Below are 16646 nucleotides of genomic sequence, written 5' to 3'. Positions count from 1 at the left end.
GGTCAGATGACGAGTGAATGATATCCATGCACCTGCATATATACTGCCACAGCCAGGCTCCCTTCACTTGGCCCTGTATCCGAAACTTGCATTTTTGCATCTGTTGAAGTTCCAGCAATGAAAACCGAGATGTAACTTCACAGACACTACTGTTCTGCCATTCAAATAAAACAAGCGCCAGTGGAAAAATGCCTATAAGTTCAAGTTATTGGCCATATTATCTTGCCTGTTCACGCCACAGCTGCTGACTCACCTGTTGAGGTTTCTAGTACTTTCTGATTTTTATCAGATTCCTAACATTTTAATATTGGGAATATTGAAGCCATTGCTTGTTTTCTCTGCCACAAACTCTGTACTATCGCTACCAATTTCCTGTCTCAGGCAACACTAGCCTTTTTTGCAGTCGGATGATGTACACCTGAACTTCCAACCCATATAATTGCCATTTCTCTCATCCAGCCTTTAAAATCCTCATGCTTGCCTTTCTCGCCGCCAGGCTCTCATGAATTACCCCCCCACTTCCTTTGCACCAGCATTGACAGCCATTACTTATGTTCTCGAAAGCCCTTCTTCAACCCTTCAGCCATTCCATCTCCCTCTTATCCGCTTAGACCCTCTTTAAAACCCACCTTTTCTTTTACCGAGCTTTTGTCCATCCCTCAAAACGTCTCCTTTATTTTGTTGATATTCTTTGCTTCATTAGGCCTCGATGATGCATCTTTAAAGTTTCTCTACATCAAAGGTGGTATTTAAACGCAGAATAGCATTGTTGTAGAATGAAGGAGTAGCCATGGTCTTCCCAAGTATAATATTAAAGGCATACAGCCGTTAGTTCAGTACACTGACAGAGTATTGAGTTCACAAATGGACCAGACACTTATCAGAGATCAGGGGCGGGATTCTCCGAGCCCACGCCGGCTCGGAGAATTGGAGCTGATTCCGAGACGGCCAGCGACACCGGTACTACGCCGGGATGCAATTCTCCGGTCGCCGGAAAATCGCGCCTGTCGCGCGTCCGTGGTCAACGCGGCGCCGGTAGGGGCCGTTGAACGAGGGCCCTGCGGTGATTCTCCGCGGCCGACCAGTTCCCGCTGGCGTGGTTCGTGTATGGTCGTGGCTGTGGTGCCCATCCTGGTGGGGGGTGGGGGAATCAGTCTCCGGGTGAATGTACTGCTACTACAATTCACCACTGTATTGTGTTGTATTATGTTGATGCCCTTGTGGGCTCTGCCTGTGGCTCTGCCCCCTCGGGGGTGGTATATAAATCTGCAGCCTGTAGGCGGCACTCAGTACAGAGCAGTCGCAGGCAGGCACAGATCTAGCTTATTAAAACCACTGTTCACTTCTCCTAATCGTCTCGTGTGAATTGATGGTCGCATCAGCCTCCACGATGGCCAGCCCCACGATCGGGAGAAACCGATCGCTGGGTGCGCGTGATCTGGGGGGAGGGGGGGGGGGGGGGGGGGGCTCACCTTCTTCCGCGCCGGCCCGCTTTGTGGCTTCACCCTCTTGTGCGCTGCCGGCACGCACGCGGCCATTATGCGCATGCACGGACCCTGAGCCGGCTGCTGCGCACATGCGCGGACCCACGGCGAGCAGTGCAGGGCCGCGTGCGGCAGCTGGAGCAGCGCGGAGCACTCTGGCGCCGTGCTGCCCCCCTGTGGGCAACAGAATCGCTGAAGAGGTTCATTGACACCGACGTGAAACACTCCGGTGTTTACGCCGGCATCAACACTTAGCCGCCTTTTTAGAGAATTCCGGCCGAGAACTCCCTTGATAAACAAGGAGCTGGATTCTCCGCACCCTGATGCCAAAATCGCGTTCGGTGATGGGGCAGACAATCCGTTTTCGTGCACGAACCTGGGACCGGCGCCAGTTTTGCAATTCTCTGCCCCCCGAAAATTGGCATTCTCGTGGAGTACACCATTGCCTGAGGCCCGCCCCGCGATTCTCTCGCCCACCAGCGAAATTCCCGGCGGCGTGGTACTAACATGGTCCCACCGTCCGTGATACTCGTGTGGCGGCTGCGGACTCAGAGGTCAGGGGTGGCTGGAGGCTATGTGTGCGGCAGTCCGGGGCGGGCGAGCGGCCGATGCGGGGCACTATTTTGGTGGTTCAGCGGGCTGTGTCTGCCATGGAGCACGGCGCAGCCATTTGAGGCCGCCACTGTGCGCATGCGCAGCCTCTGACCAGGATGTGCAGAGTACTGTATCAGCAGCTGGAGCTGCAAGGTCAACGACAGCTGCCTGCTAGTCCCTGCAAGACAGTGAATCTGTGCCCTTTTGACTCCAGTTTTCCTGGCATAAATGACCACAGTTTTCACGACGTCGTGGGGACATAGTCCCAAAAACAGAGAATTCAGCCCAAGATCTACTTCACAACATGCATTAAAAGTTGAGGGGCAGATATCTCACTCCAGACTCAGGGAGATTGTCACAATTTCTACACAGGATTAGCACTGGTGGTGTTTTCTGATGAAAAGGATTTATTTTTCTATTTATCATCAATTGTCTTTCCAATCCTGAAGGCACTGACTCCTTGCCAGCTGCAGTTTCAGGAGTGCCGAACGAGTCACAGTAGATTGGCCAATGGCCACTATTCACGTGTGACCCTTGTGCCAGTGAGTGCTAGAGGAGTATTTAATCAGAGAGGCCAATACAACTGAGTATTCATGGTCTGCTTGCCATATGGTGACACCTTATTCAAAGTGTGCATGAGTGACTCCATTGTAATGTTCCCCATGATTGAACGCTCTGCCAACACTCCATGCCAGTGCTCATAAAAATGCGTGAGGTGTCGAAAAACTCATGCTCATTAAATCTTACACCAGCAAGACTGGGGCCTTTGAGAAGAGGATGAGAAAAGTTGGGCAGTGTGGAAGAAAGTATTATTTTTTTGTTTAAAAAATAAACAGCTTTTGGCTTGGAAAACTTGTATGAAAGGTTTTCGTTCTCCCAGATCACTGAAAGCAGTGTATTGGGAGGGATTTGATATGTGCCTATCTGTCTTCACTCTCATGGGCTAGTTGGTAACTTTCAAAAGTTAGGCTGCAGCAACCAATCAGTACATCCAATTGTGTGTCCATAAATAAAGAATCCTTCAGCACTACCCATGACCTTTGCTTCCGAGCTTGCACTCTTAGACCAACAATTCACATTTTAGAAGCGAGACATAATTTAAAATCCTTTAATAAAAGGTTTGTAGAAATACATATATTTTTCCAGAGGTTTGTATTTTATGCTGCTTGCAACATTATGTTCCTATCTGCCTCCTTAACCAAATGAGTCTCCTCCCAATAATTTAATACATTTTTATTCGATTATTAAGATTGATAAATGGCTGCTGACATGTTCTGTGTTTACTTATAAAAATATACATCTTTAAGAATGATTTGTGTATTTAAACATTTTTTCATCTGAAATTATAAAGAACCCGGAAGACTGATCACGAGGTTCTTAGCATCTTGAAAAAGCAAGGCAAAGTTAACCTGTCAGGTGGACATTATCAGTCTGTTCTGAAGAAGGATTTCCAACAAATATTGTGTCCATGTGATCCTCAAACAATAGACTTGCCCCCATCAAAACATCGAACTGCCTTGCTGTTTTCAGATGCTGCTGCATCTTCCATATAACTGCAGTGGTTTCAGTTTTTATTGCACTGCATTTAATTCAGTACTTGTGGGATTTCCTTAATGGGGGAAATATGATGAATTGCGTGAATTTAATTCCCGCAAAAGAATCGCAATTTAAAGTCTTCAGCTGCATTAAGAACTTACTCCTGCAGTGAATGACATGCCATACATGTGCTGGGAGTTAGTTAGTTGAATTGTAGCTTTTAGCCTCCATGCTAGTTTAATTGAATGTTTCTGCACAAATGTCTTGCTTTTCTTTATAAGCGTTTTGCTCTCACTAAAAGACATAGGAAATGCAGTGCTGAAAGTTCAAATCACCCACAAGTAATAATCTGGTCTGGAGAACAATTTTCCTTTTTTGGGGATCCTGTGTCATGGGTTATTTTGCATTCCAAAGTGTTTCTTTTTTCTCCTTCTTCACCAAGTGCACAATGTACTGAATTGTCTTTTGGACCCCCCTTGAATTTCAAGCCAGTTGCCTTGAATTACAAGTAAATGATGATGAAGTGCTTTTTAAAGCAGCCCATATGCAGCAAAACCACCACGAGCAGCCCCAGATGGAACACGCCACATGCAGTAACTTAGTGCAGATTTATATTGTGGTGGCAATTTCATTTTTTCCAGAATTTTCAAAAATGCTCAAAGCAAGGAATCAAATTAATTGTTGTTTTGGTTTCAGATTGTGTTTAAGGAGCTGCCTGAGACTATCAAAATGGCCTCAAAATTGTTTCTGCTTGCATGCAAACTTTACTTCATTTGGGTACTATTTCCAACACTTAGTGCATTTGCCTAAATTCTTATTTTTCTCCCATTTTAACAAAGACGTTCATCCATGTAAATAAAAGGAGGTAATGCCTCATTTAATATAGTGAGAAAAGGACATTTCTGGCTATCATAACCTTCACGCGGACCCTGGGGAAACCATTATTTATCTCACTGTGGGATTCGCGGAGTACGAGCTTCCCAGTTGGGAACGAAGCCCAATCACTTGGGCCTCATTATGATCCATCATAAAAGCAGGCCCAAAACAGGACCTGCATGATTAGTCCCCCCAACTAGGATTGTACTGGGGGCGATATGCTGTGTTATGCAAACCATTGTAAATAGTGTAAATAAATCTATATTGATTTACCGCCAGCCTCCATTAAGCCATTAAACTGGCAATGAAGATTAAAGGAAACTCCGGACTCATTCAGATGCTGGAAGTTCACTGTTTGGGGGTGCCAGGCCGTGCTGGTTCAGGTGCCATCATTCAGAAAGTTGGAAACCTTTGAGCAACGTCTATAAAATTGAAAACAATGTGTGGAGTGCATGAGGTACTTTTTCAAGGAGAACAGGACTTTGGGGCAAGACCAACAGAAAGCTCTCTTCCTGACCGTCTGCGGGACCTAGACGTTTGGGATTATAAAAACTTTGATTTACCTGGCTGCACCGGACTCCAGGGCCGGGATTTTCCGAGCTCGCGGCGGGTTGGAGAATCGCCATTGACGCTGAAAATTCCGGAGACTCAGCGCCAGTCGCATGCGCGGTCGACACGACGCTGGTCGTAGGCCGTTGAAAGAGGCCCCCGTGGCGATTCTCCATGGTCGACCAGCCGAGTTCCCACTGAGTTCCGCCGGCGTGGTTCACATATGGTACCACCCAGCGGGGGCTCGGACCTGCGGCCACGGTGGCCGTCCTGATGGGGGGATCAGACTCCGGGGGGGGCCTCCACGATGGCCAGGCCCTCGATTGGGGGCTACCAATCGGTGGGCGTGCGTGATCTATGGGGAGCCTACCTTCTCCCGCGCGGGCCCGCTGTGTTACTATGCCATGTTTTGTCGCACCAGCGGGGAAACGGCCACCACGCTCATGTGCTGGGGTTGAAATGGCCACCATGTGCATGCGGCTGCGCGAAAATGGCCGCAGCGCACATGAGCGGACCCGTGCCGGCGGTGCAGGGCTGCGTATCAACGCCAGAGCTGCGTGAGCACTCCAGCGCTGTGCTGGCCCTCTGTGGGCCACTGAATTGCTAAGCCAAGAGGTCTGTTGATGCTGGCTTGAAACACTCCAGTGTTTACGCCGGCGTCAACACTCGGTCGTGATTTTGGAGAATCCCGGCCCAGAAGCGGGATTTTCCTGAATCCCTGCAATGGCCTGACGTCGGCGCAAAAACGGCGCGAACCACTCCGCCGTCGGGCCGACCCAGACATTGCAAAATCCTCCGCACTTCGGGGACTAGGCCGGCGCCGGAGTGTTTGGTGCCGCGCCAGCTGGCGCCAAAGGTCTGACGCGAGTTCATGCATGCGCAGAACTGTCAGTGTGGTTCCACGCATGCGCAGACCGGCCGGCGTATTCTAGCGCATGCGCAGGGTGGTGTCTTCTCTGCGGCAGCCATGGCAGAGCCCTACAGTGGCCGGCGTGGAAGGAAGGAGTGCCCCACGGCAGGGCCCCGCCCGCAATATTGGTGGGCCCCGATTGGGGGCCAGGCCACTGTGGGGGCCCCCCCAGAGCCAGATCCCCCCATGTCCCCCTGAGGACCGTACCAGTCGGCCTACCAGCCAGGTCCCTCCGAGTGGGACCATGTCTAACCCATGCCGGGGGGACTGGCCAAAAACCATCGGGGCCCGGAGAATTGCCCGGGGGGCCTCTGCCAATGGCCCCCAACTGGCGTGGCATGATTCCCGCCCTTGCCTGAAAACCGGCGGCGGAGAATACGGCAGCCAGCGTCGGAGTGGCGGGCGGGATTCACGCCAGCCCCTGGTCAATTTTCCAACCCGGCGGGGGTCAGAGAATCCCGCCACAGGTCTTTTAGTGATCTGGTGCTTTGGTTTCGGAACTTATGACCCAAGCCGTCCACAATTATGGAACGGTATCATTTTATTACGGCTTTGCGCTGTCCTAGTGAATCAGTCATGAACCTTTTGACCCACTTGTGGCGTTTGGCTCAACACTGCGAGTTCGAGACGTCTTTCTCTGAGATGTTGAGGGGCCGGCTCATGTGTGGTATTAATAATACTGCCACGCAGAGGAAGACGTTGGCGGAAACCACTCTAGATTTGAAACAGGCCCTTAAGCTTTCCCTCTCTCGTGAACACTTGGAGAAAGGAGTACAAGAACCGCAGCGTTCTATGGACTATTGTGTCGATAGTTTGGGCTGCTCAACCTTTAGACCTCCCTCTAGGTCACCAGATGGTGCTGGTCTGGCCAGACTTCCTCCAGGAGATCAGCCCCAAGGCTGTGGAGGAGTTCGGATCACGGATGCTGCCACTACTCAGTGGGATACTTCACCCGAGGATGAAGGAGAGAGCCGACTGCATTGCCAACCGTGTTGCTGAAGCACTCCTCTGAGTCATTAAACTGGCCAACATGTTCGTACATTATTATCCCGCCATGTTAATTCAGTCCCTATGAGTTTACAAGAGTAAATTGCTATTTTATTTATGGTGTCAGTTGCGACTCAGAGGGGTCAGTTTCACATTTGGATCAGGAAATCCCTTTCTGGACACTTGGGCACAAAATCTAGGTTGAAACTGTTGGGCACAAAATCTAGGTAGAAATCTTTATTTTTTGTTGTTTTTTGATTAAAGATTTTTAAATGTTTTTAAATTGAAGATTTTGCAAATATTCAGAAAACCTAAGCCACCTTCATCCTGTCCTTTTCATCAGTAACCAGGAGGCGGCCTATATATTGTCCATCCAATCCATTTTCTACAGCCCATGCCCAGCAGATTGATGGGCCCAGTCACCTTTTCTGCTGATGAGAATTACAGAGAATAGACTAAATAGAATTAACAGCAGATTCATTGATATCAAACTCCCAGGATTCTTTTATTTTTAAAAGAATGAGAAAAAGCAGCCCAACTGCAGAACATACTGTCTGTGGGAGGATTTAAATACTTTCAACAGCTTAACCTTTACTTACTCTCTGGTGACAAGTGTGCATCATGCCAAAAGAATGCAATTTTCAGTTCTTTATTTAGATACCCACAATGCAGAATTTGTGTGATCTGATGCAAAATATGTACCATTATAATTTGGCTGAAGCCTGCTTTGGGTAAAATATGGAAGATTCAGTGGTGTTAAGTATGTTTTCAGTTATAGTGTTGTTCGCCAGTTTATTTCCTTGTTCATTTTGGAGGTAGATGCCTGTGGTCTCCTGCTAAATACAATGGCAGGACATGCAAAGCTCACCAAAATTCAGCACACAGGAATGCTCTTGATTCTGGCAATTAGCAGGTGACACATTTCGGGCCAGCCCAATGTGGGGTGAAGGCAATGCTTGCATTGAGGCAAAAACAGCCTGTGCTACTTAAGTGTGGCAAAAATGGAAAGCCATATTTGGCCAATTCTGTTTCCAAAGTGAAGAAGGACAATGCAATCCACAATGGCTGGAGATGAGGGATTAAAACGAAAAATGCTGGTATTGCACAGCAGGTTTCTCAGTGTTTGAAAAAAGAAAGTTGATTTAACGCTTTGAATGTGCGAGTTCGGCGAAAGCATCCCACCCAAAGCGTCAGGCGATCCTTTTCTTTAAATCATTGATTGAAAGCATTTCCAGCATTTTCATGTTTTTAAAGCACAAAAATGATTCTAGATTTCAAAGCAGTGTTCCAAGAAAAGGTTAGGGGCGGGATCTTCCCACCACGCCCACCATGTGTTTTCCAATGGCAGGGGCGGCCGCCACCCAGATGATCTGTCGCACATGAGTTGTTAAAGCCACACAGAATGACCCATCCCTCCCACTTGTCCATTATCCTGCAGGATGGTGCCGGCCAATCCGGGGTGGTTTTCCCCCCCCCCCCCCCCCCCCCCCCCATGAGAACACCTCGGTGGGCAGCCCAGAGAAGACCACCATGTTCGTGGCACAGCTGTCATCCCCACCCTCGACCAGCGTAGAGACACATACTGGTGGGTGTCCGTAGTGGTCAGACCTCTGGGGCACATTCTGGTGAGCACCACACACTTGCTGATGCACATCCGCTGGAGGCAGGAACACTCAGGCGAGACAACAGTCGGAGGTTTGCTGCATCTCAGGACCCAGCTGGTTATTCCTCATGGGCAAATGCTGCGATGCCGACTATGTTATTTCTGGCTATTCCAGTCACACCTAAGGTGTCACACTTGAATCTATGCACATCTCTGCTCCAACCTATGTTTTGTGGGTTTTCTGAGACCATTCTTTCTTAATTTCAAATGAATATAATAATAAGAAATCAGCTTGCAGCCTGAATGTGAGAATGTGCATCACAGGTCCTTCCTTGATCCAATGGTAGGGCATTCCTCCCGATCGCAGTGGAATGTACAATTTACCACCACCATCCCCACACTATCCCGTCTCGTTACCAACCCCTTAAAAGACTCTCTGCAGGAATGTAAAAATGGCTTAATCTTTGAAAAGACTCCTTAAAAATGTTTTCTGCGGTGCACCCCAAATTCATTCACTAATCCTGGATATGCCATTTTGAATACTTCACACATGGTTACTATACATTAATTCTGTGTCCGCAGAATGGGGTCTTTTCGATGTTAGTGCTTGACATAAATGAACATAGCTACTGACATCAGAACATTAAAAAAACACGCATTGATTCGGTCCACCGAGCCTCCTCCTTTCAGAAACCACTTTCTCTTCTTTTAGGGATTCCATCTCTATCCATTTGTTCCCCAAAGGAATGATTCGGGAGGAGATCCAGTGATGCCCCAGAATACCCGTTTATTTTTACCTCACTGCCCAGGCAGCACGGTAGCATGGTGGTTAGCATAAATGCTTCACAGCTCCAGGGTCCCAGGTTCGGTTCCCGGCTGGGTCACTGTCTGTGCGGAGTCAGCATGTCCTCCCCATGTGTGCGTGGGTTTCCTCCGGGTGCTCCGGTTTCCTCCCACAGTCCAAAGATGTGCGGGTTAGGTGGATTGGCCATGCTAAATTGCCCGTAGTGTCCTAAAAAGTAAGGTTAAGGGGGTTGTTGGGTTACGGGTATAGGGTGGATATGTGGGTTTGAGTAGGGTGATCATTGCTCGGCACAACATCGAGGGCCGAAGGGCCTGTTCTGTGCTGTACTGTTCTATGTTCTATGTTCTAACCTCTCAGACTGTTGTGTCCTGCACAACATTCCCCTCCTGCCTCATGGAGTACTCCATTACCATGGCCTATACCAATGCTGAAAGCCACCAATCTACTTATATTCTTAAAACCATTTAATTGTTTCAGCCCCTACTGCTTTTGCCAGCGAGTGAGTCACTTTGATTGAAATACATAGCACTTCTATAGTACAAGTTCAGGATTTCCTGCAATGAAAATGAACCTGATAAATGATGTTCAAAACTTGTTTTCAAACAGCTCTGGTTGTGTTTACAGTATGTGGAAGTCTGGTTATGCAGGAATGTTCTTTTAAAATTTATCACTTTGGAACCCAATTAAACTACTTTGATTTTATGTTTGCATCTGTATAGAAATGTGTATTGAACAGAAGAGTGAGAAAGATGGAGTTGTTTATATGCGGCAGAGTCAGTATTTGGAATATTGCATCCTTGTAGATGGAAATGCCTCAACCACAAGGCAAACTGGCTGGAATGAAAAAATGTCCCAAGTGTTGTACAAGAAGAATTCAAAATATAATTGGTATTACGATTTTAACAACAAAACAAATGCACAGTACATTGAAGGGATAACACATTCAAACAAACTAAATCTTCTGATTTGTGTTATTACCGATGAGTCCAACGCTTAATGGACGGAAAACTGCACACTTAGCTGGATAGATTTAAAAAGGCCAGACTTTCAATCCACGATGCAGTAGAACTCCCCCAGCGTAGGAATCGACACAGAGAGTGTCTAAAAGAATTAGCAGAGAAGACAAACCCTCTTCTGATTGGACTTGCGTGTGTAAGATAAGTTTAAATGAAATGAAAATCGCTTATTGTCACGAGTAGGTTTCAATGAAGTTACTGTGAAAAGCCCCTAGTCGCCACATTCCGGCGCCTGTCCGGGGAGACTGGTACGGGAATCGAACCGTGCTGCTGGCCTGCTTGGTCTGCTTTAAAAGCCAGCAATTTAGCCTTGTGAGCTAAACCAGCCCCTGAATTCATGAATGGGTCGTAGATGAATGAGTGAATGGGTAGGAGGGGTCAGGTAAATGGGCAGGTGGGTACGGTGCCTGATGGGTGAGCTGGTAGGACGGCAGATCCGTAGGGTAGCTGTTGAGTCAGATAGTAGGATGTCAGGTGGGTAGGTTGGCAAGGAAAGGACCTGACGTAGTTGGATTGGCACTGGTCCAGTAATGTGATGCCCCAGGGAATGGTCTGGGCATCTGGGTTGCAATCCCACAATGGCCAATGGAAGAAATTTGAATTTAATGAATTAAATTCACTCAAATCAAAATCTAATGATGACAACAAAACCACTGGCCATTGTTAGAACCCATCTGATTCCCCGATGTCTTTTAGGGAAGGAAATCATCCGTACATGATCTACATGTGACTACATACTCACAGAAATGCAGCTGCCTCTTAAATGCCCCCTGAAATGGCCTTGCTCCGTTCAAGGGCAATTGGGATGGGCAATAAATGCTGAACCTGCCAGTGACGCGCGCATCCCATGAACAAATAAAAAGAAAAGTGGATGAGCGGAACAGGTGGGAGAGTGGGTAGATGGATCGGGTTGGTCAAGTCACATCGGGTTGGGAATAATTGGGTGGTCTGGTTGGGCGAGGTTGTGGTGTCAGGAGGTTAGTTGTGGGGTGAAGGGGTGCATTAAGATAGCAACTGATGTTAAATAATCAAGTATTCCCAATCCCAGAAGGGAAACCTGAAATCCTTGCTCTCAACTGCATAATGAAATAATGTGAAGAAAGATGTAAAGACCAGTGAACGATGTCCCAGAGATTTTAATCAAAATAAATGTTGTTCAACAGTAAAACGCACAAGAAAATTACCTAGAAATACACTGAAGTGCATTAATGGCTATATTCAGTGGGGACGATTCTCAGCCTGTACTCTCTGCCCTAGAGAAACTCGGTACAGACTCAAAATCCAGGTACCTTATTTTAATTCATTACCAAGCACTTGCTCCAGACCTTTTCCCCCATGGAATAACTTACCGGGCACCGGGGTGATGTCAGGCCGGCAACATTTACAACAGGTCAACAAAAGTATGAACCTGGCAGCCTCACCTCCAAGGGGGATATTGCAGGTGAGCTCCCAGGCAGCCACGGTTCTCCAGGCGCTTCACTGCTCAGGGTGCACCAGAGAGAATGTGGGGGACACAGATAAGTTCAACGTGAGCTAATCACTCAATTTTGGCTGGTGGGGGGTGGAGGGGGATGGGGGAATGGTCTGCAGCAATGCATCTTCACTCTGTTATCAGTGTGGGAGGTGTAGAGATATAGCGTTGCCACTCTCACACTGCACAGGGATGAAGCATTGAGTGTGCGTTGGGGTTCGCGGAGCATGGTGCCATGAAATAACTGGGAGGATGTGCTTTTTTATAGTGGTTGCCTATCTTAACTGGTATCTCTGCTCACCTGTACCCAATAGGGGCCTATAGTTTCTTACTCTTCCTAGCCCTCACACTTCGTCGAGGTGTTTCATAAGAACATAAGAACTAGGAGCAGGGCTGGGCCATCTGGCCCTTCGAACCTGCTCCGCCATTCAATGAGATCAAAACTGATCTTTTGTGGACTCAGCTCCACTTTCCTGCCCGAACACCTTTATTCCTTTATTCTTCAAAAAACTATCTATCTTTATCTTGAAAACATTTAATGAAGGGGCCTCAACTGCTTCACTGGGCAGGAAATTCCATAGATTCACAATTCTTTGGTGAAGAAGTTCCTCCTAAGCTCAGTCCTAAATCTGCTTCCCCTTACTTTGAGACTATGCCCCCTAGTTCTGCTTTCACCCACCAGTGGAAACAACCTGCCCGCATCTATCCTATCTATTCTCTTCATGATTTTACATGTTTCTATAAGATCCCCCCCGGATCCACAGCTGACGTTGAGGCAGTCTGCTGCATTCCACGCTCTGTTGCCTGAGATGACTTTGGTGAGTGATCCCGGAAGGGCCTGCACCTTAATGGTCCAATTATACTTTTGGGCAGCGCAGCTGTTGCAGTGCTACCCTCCGCGGTGTACTGGGCCAGAGGTGTGTTGCTCAGAGAAAGGGGGGTGCCAAATGGGTGGAAGGCCCCAAGCTGCACTCCTGGTGATCCTCCTCCCTCCACGTACTTGGGGGCCATTGTGCTCCTCCATGGGATAGAAGAGCAACAAACCCCTAGAAGAGAGATCCCTGTCTGCAGCCGCCCCAGAAAGAAGACATTTGTTGGTCTCTAGTGGGGGTCTGTTTAATTAAGGGATCTCTGGTAAGGATCTCTTTAATTAGGGTGTTTCTGGTGGATGTCCCTCTAATTGGGAGGTTCTCGTGGGGGTCTGTCTAATTGAGGGGGTCTCTCGGTGGAGTGGTCTGGTGCGGTTTATGCTGGACTTGCATTGTGGGGGGAAAGGTGGCCCTCCGATGGACTTTGGGGGCATCTCGCTTAAAGAGTTACCCCCTTGGCCCACTGCTAGGTCTATCGCACATTTGTCAAGAACTGCACTAATTCTTGCCCACACGATTCCAGGCCCAGAGGACTGGAGAATCAAGTGGGCCCGGAGAATATAGCGCCAGCCCGTTAATAGGATGTCAATAGGTCTAATGACCCATTTGCATCCTCCCGCTGGCGTGAGATGAAAAACTTGATCCCAATGTCAGCAGGGGAACGGAGCATTGGAAACACTAATCCCGTTTTCTTCCCGACACTGGATTCTCCATTGCCAGCAGCCGGTAGTGGATTTCCCGATGCGATTGAGAATCCAACCCCATACCCTCAGCCACGCAGGTAATACCCTCAGCCAAGGTGGTCATGAGCTGACCCATGGAGTGGACATTCCCCACCATGGAGTACAAGTCCTGCGCCAAGGTTTCCACTACAGATGCCACCCTTGCAGTGTTGGCCTTATTGCATTGATGGCACCATCTTCTCAACCAGGTGATTGGGCTCCTCCAGTCACCCTGCAGTCTGAGGAAGGATGCTGTCATCCCTCCCTGATTCTGCCTTTGCATTTCCATCAGCTCGAGATGGCCAAAAAGGAAAGATTGGCTTTTGATGGCTTTGGCGGCCGATGAAAATATGGATGTTGTGGTAGCCGACAGGAAGACAAGTCCTCAGTGATGTGCTGTGATTTTAATTCCTTGACTGCCCAACGTCTGCCTGAAAAAGAGCGGTAAATCTTCCCTTAAATCAAAACAAGTGATGAAAAAAATCTCTACCCTAGATCTGCCATTTTGAAAATTCTCCCATTCTTTCTGATCCTGTACACCACCTATAAATGAAACATTGATTTTCAATCACTGCTAACATTTCCTTTATACTCTCGCAAACTGTGCAATCAGAAGCTTTGGCTGTTATGGCCAAATTAGTTTTCCATTTTCTTTCAAGGCTAATTATGTTTTACCAAGTACATGAGTCAAAAGGACATGTGAACCTTGCTGTTTCATTTATTCCTTGTTCTTTGGTTGAGCTATTCAGTAATTGATAACATGTTAATAAGTTCAGATTCTAATTGAAAATATTGCTGCTTCGGGATTACAGAGACCTTGGTTCCTTTTTTTGTTTGCCTGTCACTTCCATGGAAATACCTAACCCTTTTTCTGGCAACATGGGAGCTGATGATGTCCATTGTAAAAACCAATAATATCCCATTCTCAATCACCCCACCCCCCCGCCCCCCACCCCGCCTCTCCCCCGCCCACCACCTGCCTACCCCCACGTCTCCCCCGCGCCGACCCCGCGCCTACCTTTCACCTCCCCCCTCCCCCAACCCCCCCCCCCCCCCCCCCCCCCCCTCCTCCCTCCTCACAACACACTGTTCCTGAAGGTACAAACTCTGTTTTGAGTAAAAGTAAAGTCGCCATAACCCCAGGTGACCATAGGCTGCTTTCTCCTTGGGGAGGGGAACTGACTGGTGGTGATGTAGCCTGAGAAACACCACACCTCAGGTAAGGGGCAAGGTCGAGAAGGTGGAGCCTTCAAGACTAACCTCAACTGTTGCGGGAATTGAACCCGTGCTGTTGGCCTTGCTCTGCATCAGGAGCCATCTGCCCAGCCAACTGAGCTAAGCCGGCCCCAGTCCTCTGTTTTGAGTACAGTTCCATGGGGTGGAGTTCCATGGGCTCAAGAAAATGGCCCGAGACAAACAGCAGACTGTTAGCAGCCAAATTAATAGCTAGACCCAATCTTGTCCGCATCTGGTGTTCACATCCGAACATTTCCCATAGTGAATGAGCAGGAACGGTGCAAAATTTTAACACACATTGCTCAGTGGCATTAAGGTCAATTGCAGCACTTTGTACTACTTACTTACCAGATGGGCAGCAAATGCTGGCTATTGAAACAACAGCTTGTACTTATGCAGTACCTTGAATGTTACAACAGATCCCAAGTAATATATAACAATGGCTGGATGTTTTCCCGTGGTGGAAACGACTTGCTATTCGGTGCCGGTGGGATCTTCCAGTCCCGTGGAAGTCAATGGCCATCTACGTTGCTCACCACATCTGCAGCACCGGGGAACTGCAGATGGTGGGGTGCGCCTTCGGTGGGACCAGACAACCCCGCTGGCGGGAAGGTCCAAAAAATCCTGCCTAAGACTTGATATCAAGCCACAGAAGGAGATATTAGGTCAGATGCCCAAAAGCTTGGTGGAGGAATTTTGTTTTTAAAGTAGGAAATCAAGTTGGAGAGGTGGAAAAGTTTAGGGCGGGCACTCCAGAGCTTCAGGCCTAGGTAAGTGAAGTGAAACCACCAATGAGAGAAGAATTAAATTCAGGGATCACCAAGAGGTCAGAATTACAGGAACACAGATATCTCAAAGGGTCGTGGGGCAAGAGGAGGTTACAAGATAGGGAAGCCTGAGAACATGGCAGGATTTGAAAACAAGGATGAGCACCATGTTGCACGACTGGGAATGAAAGGCAGTCAGTGAGCACAGGGGTGATAGGGAAACAGGGTGTAATGCAAGCTAATACATGGTCAGCGGAGTTTTGGATTACCTCAAGTTTAGGGAAGGCTGGAATGTGGAAGCCTAGCCAAGTCTGCATTGGCATAGCCAAGCGCAGAGGTCATGAGGGCATGAATGAGGGTTTCAGCAGTAGATGAGGTGAGACAGGGGGTGAAGTCGAGCAACGACACAGAGCTGAAAATAGGCAGCCCAATGATGTCACAAGTATGTTTTTGGAAGCGCACCCAGAGGTCAAATGTGACGCAAAGGTTGCAGACAGACCCTGGGCAGGATTCTCCGACCTCCAAGCTGCGTGTTTCTCGGTGGCGGAAGGTGGCATGTCATTCGCTGGCTTCGGCGGACCCCTACCTCCTCTCATTATATGCAGCTTAGCAACTCTAAAAATCGACTCCCCTCCACTCTTCGCTAACCTAACGGCTAACTGTAAGCCAGTAGCCACCCGCAGCAGGCGGTACAGCCTGCAGGACAGAGTATTCATCAGAGCCGAAGTCCAGCGGCTCCTACATGAGGGAGTCATAGAGGCCAGTAACAGCTCCTGGAGAGCTCAGATGGTGGTCATCAAGACCGGGGAAAAGTTCCGGATGGTGGTTGATTACAGCCAAACCATTAACCGGTTCACGCACCTCGATGCGTACTGCCTCCCCAGGATTGCAGACATGGTTAACCAGATCGCCCAGTACCGCATATTCTCCACGGTGGATCTGAAGTCTGCATACCACCAGCTTCCAATCCGCCCAGAGGACCACCACTACACGGCGTTTGAGGCAGATGGCCGCCTCTTCCATTTCCTCCGGGTCCCCTTTGGCGTCACGAATGGGGTCTCGGTGTTCCAACGAGCAATGGACCGAATGGTGGACCAGTACGGGCTGCGGGCCACATTTCCGTACTTGGACAATGTCACCATCTGCGGCCATGATCAGCAGGACCACGACGCCAACCTCCACCGATTTCTCCAAACCGCCCAGAAACTCAATCTCACCTAC

The 16646-nt window shown here is 48.6% G+C and overlaps 1 protein-coding gene across 2 annotated transcripts in view; it reads left to right on the top strand.

Annotated features, from left to right (window-relative positions):
- The window catches only part of LOC119971857 (ethanolamine kinase 1-like), a 537556-nt gene that overhangs the window by 413659 nt on the left and 107251 nt on the right, over positions 1-16646 (top strand). The window lies entirely within an intron of this gene.

Source organism: Scyliorhinus canicula, chromosome 9, assembly GCF_902713615.1.
Source record: "Scyliorhinus canicula chromosome 9, sScyCan1.1, whole genome shotgun sequence".
Taxonomy (NCBI): Eukaryota; Metazoa; Chordata; class Chondrichthyes; order Carcharhiniformes; family Scyliorhinidae; genus Scyliorhinus; species Scyliorhinus canicula.
The sequence above is the reverse complement of the archived record's forward strand: the minus strand, read 5'-3'. Positions and strand labels throughout refer to the sequence as shown.